The following is an 8,141-nucleotide window of genomic DNA, read 5'->3' as shown; positions in this document are numbered from 1 at the left end:
CATGTTGGTTGAACCACCATTTGAACCAGCAACTTTTTTTTTTTCCAGGTTGTTCTGGGATGGGTTACACTTATTTGGATGGAATAATGGGTTGAAATTAGTTTCAAGTTAAACTATTCCCCTAGTTTGGGTATAGGCTCCGTATGCTTTTTCCATTGTTGCATAGGAAACCTCTCCAAAATACAGTGACTTAAAATAATGACTTATTTGCTCATAATTCTGTGGGTTGGCAGTTTGGAGTAGACTGGGGCCAGGATGGCTCACGTAGTATTGGCTGGGCTCATTCAAATGTCTGCGGCTTCAGCAAGGCTGGCGAGGCCTCTTTTTCCTGTGCTCCTTCATCATTAAAAGGCATTTGTTTTCCAAGATGGTGAGAATAGAAGCTTCAAGGCCACTTGAGGCTCAAGCTCAGGTTCATAGTGACACTTGGCCTCAATCATTCAGGCAAAGGAAATCACAAAGGTAAGCCGGGTTCAAGCAGTGGGGACATAAATTCAATCCCTTGCAGGGAGAGGCTGCAAAGAATCTATGGCCATTTAGGGACTTCCCTGGTGATCCAGTGGTTAAGACTTTGCCTTTCAATGCAGGGGATTTAGGTTCAATCCCTGGTCAGAGAACTAAGATCCCATATGCCTTGGGGCCAAAAATAAAACATAAAATGGAAGTAATACTGTAACAAGTTCAATAAAGATTCAGTTCAGTTCAGTAGTTCAGTCGTGTCTGAGCGTGCCGACTCTTTGCGACCCCATGGACTGCAGCACGCCAGGCTTCCCTGTCTATCACTAACTCCCAGAACTTACTCAAACTCATGTGCATCGAGTCGGTGATGCCATCCAACCGTCTCATCCTCTGTCATCCCCTTCTCCTCCTGCCTTCAATCTTTCACAGCATCAGGGTCTTTTCAAATGAGTCAGTTCTTCACATCAGGTGGCCAAAGTATTGGAGTTTCAGCTTCAGCATCAGTCTGTCCAATGAATACTCAGGACTGATTTCCTTTAGGATGGACTGGTTGGATTCCCTTGAAGTCCAAGGGATTCTCAAGAGTTTTCTCCGACACCACAGTTCAAAAGCATCAATTCTTCAGTACTCAGCTTTCTTTATAGTCCAGCTCTCACATCCAAACATGACTACTGGAAAAATCATAGCTTTGACTAGACGGACCTTGATTGGCAAAGTATTTTTAATATGCTGTCTAGGTTGGTCATACCTTTTCTTCCAAGGAGCAAGCATCTTTTAATTTCATGGCTGCAGTAACCATCTTCAGTGATTTTGGAGTCCAAAAAAAAAAGTCTCTCACTGTTTCCATTATTTCCCCATCGATTTGCCATGAAGTGATGGGACTGGTTGCCATGATCTTAGTTTTCTGCATGTTGAGTTTTAGGCCAACTTTTTCACTCTCCTCTTTCACTTTCATCAAGAGGATCTTTAGTTCTGCACTTTCTGCCATAAAGGTGGTGTCATCTGCATATCTGAGGTTATTGATATTTCTCCTGGCAATCTTGATTCCAGCTTGTGCTTCATCCAGCCTGGCATTTCTCATGATGTACTCTGCATATAAGTTTAATAAGCAGGGTGACAATATATACAGCCTTGATATACTCCTTTCCTGATTTGGAATCAGTCTATTGTTCCATGTTCAGTTCTAATTGTTGCTTCTTGACCTGCATACAGATTTCTCAAGAGGCAAGTCAGGTGGTCTGGTATTCCCATCTCTTTAGGAATTTTCTACAGTTTATTGTGATCCACACAGTCAAAGGCTTTGGCATAGTCAATAAAGCAGAAATAGCTGTATTTCTGGAACTCTCATGCTTCTTTGATGATCCATCGGATGTTGGCAATTTGATTTCTGGTTCCTCTGCCTTTCCTAAATACAGCTTGAACATCTGGAAGTTCACGGTTCATGTACTGTTGAAACCTGACTAGGAGCATTTTTAGCATTACTTTGCTAGTGTGTGAGATGAGTGCAATTGTGCGGTAGTTTGAACATTCTTTGACATTGCCTTTCTTTAGGATTGGAATGAAAACTGACCTTTTCCAGTCCTGTGGCCACTGCTGAGTTTTCCAAATTTGCTGGCATATTGAGTGCAGCACTTTCACAGCATCATCTTTCAGGATTTGAAATAGCTCAACTGGAATTCCATCACTTACACTAGCTTTGTTCATAGTGATGCTTCCTAAGGCCCACTTGACTTCACATTCCAGGATGTCTGGCTCTAGGTGAGTGATCACACCATCGTGGCTATTGGGTCATGAAGATCTTTTTTTGTATAGTTCTTCTGTGTGTTCTTGCCACCTCTTCTTAACATCTTCTGCTTCTGTTAGGTCTATACCATTTCTGTCCTTTATTGTGCCCATCTTTGCATGAAATGCTTCCTTGGTATCTCTACTTTTCTTGAAGAGATCTCTGGTCTTTCCCATTCTATTGTTTTCCTCTATTTCTTTGCATTGATCACTGAGGAAGGCTTTCTTATCTCTCCTTGCTATTCTTTGGAACTCTGCATTCAAATGGGTATATCTTTCCTTTTCTCCTTTGCCTTTAGCTTCTCTTCTTTTCTCAGCTATTTGTAAGGCATCCTCAGACAATAATTTTGCCTTTTTGCATTTCTTTTTCTTAGGGATGGTCTTGATCACTACCTCCTGTACAATGTCATGAACCTCCATCCATAGTTCTTCAGGTACTCTGTCTATCAGATCTAATCCACTGACTCTATTTGTTACATCCTCTGTATAATCATAAGGGATTTGATTTAGGTCATACCTGAATGGTCTAGTAGTTTTCCCTACTTTCTTCAATTTAAGTCTGAATTTAGCAATAAGTAGTTCATGATCTGAGCCACAGTCAGCTCCTGGTCTTGTATTTGCTGACTGTATAGAGCTTCTCCATCTTTGGCTGCAAAGAATATAATCAATCTGATTTTTGTATTGACCATCTGGTGATGTCCATGTGTCGAGTCTTCTCGTGTGTTGTTGGAAGAGAGTGTTTGCTATGACCAGTGTGTTCTCTTGGCAAAACTCTATTAGCCTTTGCCCTGCTTCATTTTGTATTCCAAGGTCAAATTTGCTGTTACTCCTGGTATCCCTTGACTTCCTACTTTTGCATTCCAGTCCCCTGTAATGAAAATGACATTTTTTGTGTGTGTTAGTTCTAGAAGATCGTGTAGGTCTTCCTAGAACCATTCAACTTCAGCTTCTTCAGCATTACTGGTCAGGGCATAAGCTTGGATTACTGTGATAATGAATGGTTTACCTTGGAAACGAACGGATATCATTCTGTCGTGTTTTGAGATTGCCTCCAAATACACGTATTGGACTCTTTTGTTGAGTGTGATGGCTACTCCATTTCTTCTAAGGGATTCTTGCCCACAGTAGTAGATATAATGGTCACCTGAGTTAAATTCGCCCATTCCAGTCCATTTTAGTTCACTGATTCCTAACATGTCGATGTTCACTCTTGCCATCTCCTGTTTGACCACTTCCGGTTTGCCTTGATTCATGGACCTAACCTTCCAGGTTCCTATGCAATATTGTTCTTTATAGCATCGGCTTTTCTTCCATCACCAGTCACATCCACAACTGGGTGTTGTTTTTGCTTTGGCTCTGTCTCTTTATTCCTTCTGGAGTTAGTTCTTCCCTGATCTCCAGTAGCATACTGGGTACCTACCGAGCTGGGGAGTTCATCTTTTTGCCGTTTCATACAGTTCATGGGGTTCTCAAGGCAAGAATACTGAAATGGTTTGCCATTCTCTTCTCCAGTGGACCACAGTTTGTCAGAATTCTCCACCATGACCCGTCCATCTTGGGAGGCCCTACAAGGTGTGGCTCATAATTTCATTCAGTTAGACAAGGCTGTGGTCCATAAATTTAAATACATGGTGTGAAGTGAAAGTCACTCAGTCACGTCTGATTCTTTGTGACCCCATGGTCTATACAGTCCATGGAATTTTCCAAGCCAGAATAGTGCAATGGGTAGCCTTTCCCTTCTCCAGGGGATCTCCCCAACCCAAGGATCGAACCCAATTCTCCCACATTGTAGGTGGATTCTTTACCAGCTGAACCACAAGGGAAGTCCCAAAAAAGATTAAAAAATAAAAGAATTTAAAATCTGCCATGGATTCCCAACCTGAAGGCCATGCAGTGCTGCTCAAGGAACAGAAAGCTTTGGAAACTGACTTACCTGTCTCTAAGTTATGGCCTGTCCCTGGCTGTGATAATTTCTTTCTAGGGTTTTCTACATCTCTCTCTTTATGTTCTTAGTGGGATGTCAATAAATCACTTTTCTATCAAGAAATTAACAGAGCAATGTAGAATCCTGTGGGATGCTCTCAGTTCTAAGAAACAAAATCCGAACTCAAGAAAGTGCTGAAGTAGAAAACTTGCGTGCTCAGTTGCATCTGGCTCTTTGCAACCCCACAGACTATGGCCCCCCAGGCTTCTCTGTCCATGGGATTTTCCAGGCAAGAATACTGGAGTGGGTTTCCATTTCCTTCTCCAGGGGATCTTCCTGAGTCAGGGACTGAACCAGTGTCTCTTGCATCTCTTGCATTGGCAGGTGGGTTCTTTACCCACTGAACCACCTGGGAGGCCTAAAGAAAAACTTGAGGGGCAAGTAATTCAGCAGCTTAGTAATGTCATTAAAACCCCCAGATTCCTGCCATCTTTCTGCTTGGCCATCCTTGATACATTTTCTTTGTCTTTGGCTAAGACTCCTTACATTTGGTTGCCAGGTGTCTGACACAGTCTCAGGCTTTATATAAAGATGTGACATCTTTATATAAAGATGTGCTCCTCTCTGGGTCATTTATTTAGTTTTTTTTAGTGAAGACCTTTCCTTGAAGCCCCATCAGCAGCCTCTCCTTACAACTCACTGACCCCTAAAGCATTGCATGTTCTTGTCTGAATCAGTCAGTGGTAAGGACCGTGGGATTATCCTGATTAGTTTAGATAAATCAGAACCCACCTCCTGGAGCATGGAATGGGCCTATACACCCCTGAAGCCCAAGATCAGGAGAAGGCAAGTGGCTATTTAAGTAAAATTGGGGTTCTCATGGGCAAGAGGAAGGGCAAGGCTGTTGGGGAGGCAGACAAAACCATGCCTTCCACCATTCATTAGGCCTGAATAGGTTTGGGGAATTTGCTTTGTCCTTGGGCATCTCGAGGAATAAATCTGTCGTGCTGGAAAATTTAAAATAATGCATTATGTACTTGGCAATACCATAGGTAGTGAGGGGAAAAGAAGAAAACTAAGTCCTTATTCTCCAGGAGCTCGTATTGAAATAAAGGAGCCTCCGCATAAACACATAGAGAAGTCAACCAGCACTATGGATCTTGAAATGAGGGCTACTGAGAAGAAATCCTGTAACTTGAGTGCCAACTGAAGTCACCTTTCTTGGAGAGTTAAATAAAATCAGCTCCAACCTCCATCTGACAACCTGTGGGAAAACCAAAGCATCCCCTGCCCCTGTTCCCATGACTGATTCTGTCCATCCTGTCCTGGACAGGGTGAAAATGCTTATGGCTTATGGTTAGGGTCTTAGGTCTGGCTCTGGATTCTTGCTTCCTCTGAACTCCATTGCTCTGTGCCTTACATCTTATGACAGTTTCCTTCTCTTTGTGCAGCGTTGATCCCATGTGGGACCTGACTCCTCTCCTTTGATTGTTTTTCCTCCCTCTTCAGGCTAGTCAAAAATACACACACACACACACACACACACACACACACACACACACACATGCATATTGTTTTTCAGGTTCTTTTCCTATTACAAGATTTTGAATACAGTTCCTGTGCTATGTAGTAGGTCCTTGTTGTTTATCTATTTTATAAATATTTTGGTGTATCTGTTAATCACAAATTCCTAATTTATCCCTTCCCACCCTCCCCTGAAGCTAAGTTATTGAACCATCATTGTGTCCCTGGGATTAGTCAAAATTCTTTACATGTATCAACTCATTTAATCTTCACCATAATCACATTATTTCTCTTTTAGAGATAAGTAAGCAGAGGCAGGAAGAGGTTAAGTCAAAGTTCATCTGCCAGTAGCAGACACAAGCTTCAGATACACTCAGTCTGGCTCTGGACGCACCTTCACACTTCTGGGAGCAGCTCCTTGATTCCACATCTCTTCTGTCTTCTTCCTTCTGCTCTCTCTCCAACAGCATTTGATGACTACGGAGCTGAACTAAAACATGTGTTGTAGATCTGTGCTCCAGAATCCACCTCAAGCAGGGCAGGAGAGGGGTGGAGGGTAGGGCTGTGACCTATTGGAACAGCTGGTTCATAGAAAGGGTAAAGGCCAGGCCATCCGATGGCAAAAGGGGAAGGGTAGATGAAAGGGCACCCCTGTGCCCTCCTGGTGACAGGGGTCTTCTGTGCTGGTGAGTGGGAGGCCTCTGGGAAAGGCTGGGTCAGAATGGGCTGTGAAATGGACCCTCTGGGTCTGCTATTGCTCTTAGGTGTCCTCAGAACCCTGCCACTCCCAGCTGTGAGCTGATGGAGGGAGAGGTCTGGGGAGTCACAGAGGTTCTGTCCCTGAGGTCTCTGCTCGTTTCTTTTTGTGCTTGAGGTCTTTTCCTATTTTAAAAATGGTAGGCAATAAATCCCAGAGTGCCTGAAACCAGCAAAAAAGAGAGACTTGCTGAACACACTTTCAAACCCTGAGACCCCACTCTTGGCCAGGAGACATGCAAACTCTTTTAATAACCTTCTTCTGGACCTACTTAAATGGAAACAGCCTCCAGTATTTTTAGCTGCTGTGTAACTGAAGTAAAAATAAAGGGGAGAAATTTTGTATATATTTTTTCCTTTCCTAGTTAGAATAAGAAAGAGTTGTTCATTATCTCTTAGCTGAATTTTTGCTGGGAAGAGAGGGGAACACCCAAGAGTCCCTCTTGGCTCCTCCCCTGGCCTGGATGGGATTTAAACCCAGAGAGGACAGCTGAGGGAATTAGAGAACGAGGGATAGACAAGCACCAAGGTCTGCAGCCCCAGAGGCCTGGCTTCCAGGTAGCAGAAGTATTGGAAGTGGTACCCCGTAGCCTCCAAGGTAAGAGCACCAATTTCTGAAGATTCTATCTGTGGGGGGAGGATGGTGGCCAGGTGCGAATGAACTCATGGGCTTCACTTCCCGATCCTAAATATCCAGGCAGAGTAATTGGTCTTCTGTCAAGTCCATGAGGTGATATTTATTTCCAATTAGGAAATATTATTTCCTAATAATATTTCCCAGGACCTGAGTAACATGTCCCTAACCAATACTATACTTGATTCCCCAACTGAGCTAAGCACAATCTTCTTACCTGGCCAGATGCAGTCTGTATTATAGGGAACTTTCCACATGGAATAATAGATTTTTATATTAAATGTTTCTTTTAAGTCTACCACGCTCTCATCTCTATTTTTCTGCTGGCTTTACAATGTCAAAGACTTCTCTTTTTTTTTGTAATTTATCTCACTTTTAAAAATTCTAAAATGGAGCTTTCATTTTAGTTGTGATCAGGAAACTATTATAACTTTTTTCTTTTCTGGATTTTGTATATTCCAATAAAGATGATGTTTGTGAATGAACTTGAAGAGCTTTGAAGTTTATTCAAATATTTAATTTGATCAGTTTTGATTCTTATTATAAGAGGACAATGTCTTTTCTCAAAATCTTCATGCTATTACCCTCATAATGCCACAAAGGAAACATTTTGAAACCATTCAAGGAATAATGTGGTGGGTTAGATTTTGGAGATGTTTTTATTTATGTATCTATTTACATGTTTTTATGTTTGGGAGAGAGCTAGAAGAAGGAGAGAGAAAGAATGAGTGAGAACAATCACTTAAAAGCACAAAACTGAGTTGCTTATATAAGCATTAAGAAAAGAGCAAGTCCTAACATAAAAATGAGAAACTGCCCAAATCTGGACATAGGTTAACCACAGTGCCTAGAGTCCACTGGTTCTTGGAGAAGCTGAAGTATTACTAAGGTATCAGGTGACACCTGCTCAGCCAAGACTATAGATTGGTAGCTGGCTGAGCACAGAGTCTACATGGAAAAAAATCAGTGATTTTTGGCATTTGGGCATTTGCTGGAGACTCAGAATCAAGGTGAGAGTGTTGGGAGAAGGAACTTAAGAAGGAATAAAGAGTAATAGCATCG

At 42.2% G+C, this 8,141-nt stretch overlaps 1 protein-coding gene across 1 annotated transcript in view; it reads left to right on the top strand.

Annotated features, from left to right (window-relative positions):
- Positions 1-282: 282 nt before the first annotated feature.
- TNN (tenascin N) overlaps positions 283-8,141 on the top strand; it is an 80,766-nt gene continuing 72,907 nt past the window's right edge. The window contains exon 1 of the mRNA XM_081494041.1: positions 283-462. The gene's annotated coding sequence lies outside the window, so the exon portion shown is untranslated. The remainder of the gene's footprint in view (positions 463-8,141) is intronic.

The sequence above is a fragment of the Giraffa tippelskirchi genome, chromosome 5, assembly GCF_054371585.1.
Source record: "Giraffa tippelskirchi isolate mGirTip1 chromosome 5, T2T-mGirTip1v1.2.pri, whole genome shotgun sequence".
NCBI lineage: Eukaryota > Metazoa > Chordata > Mammalia > Artiodactyla > Giraffidae > Giraffa > Giraffa tippelskirchi.
The sequence above is the reverse complement of the archived record's forward strand: the minus strand, read 5'-3'. Positions and strand labels throughout refer to the sequence as shown.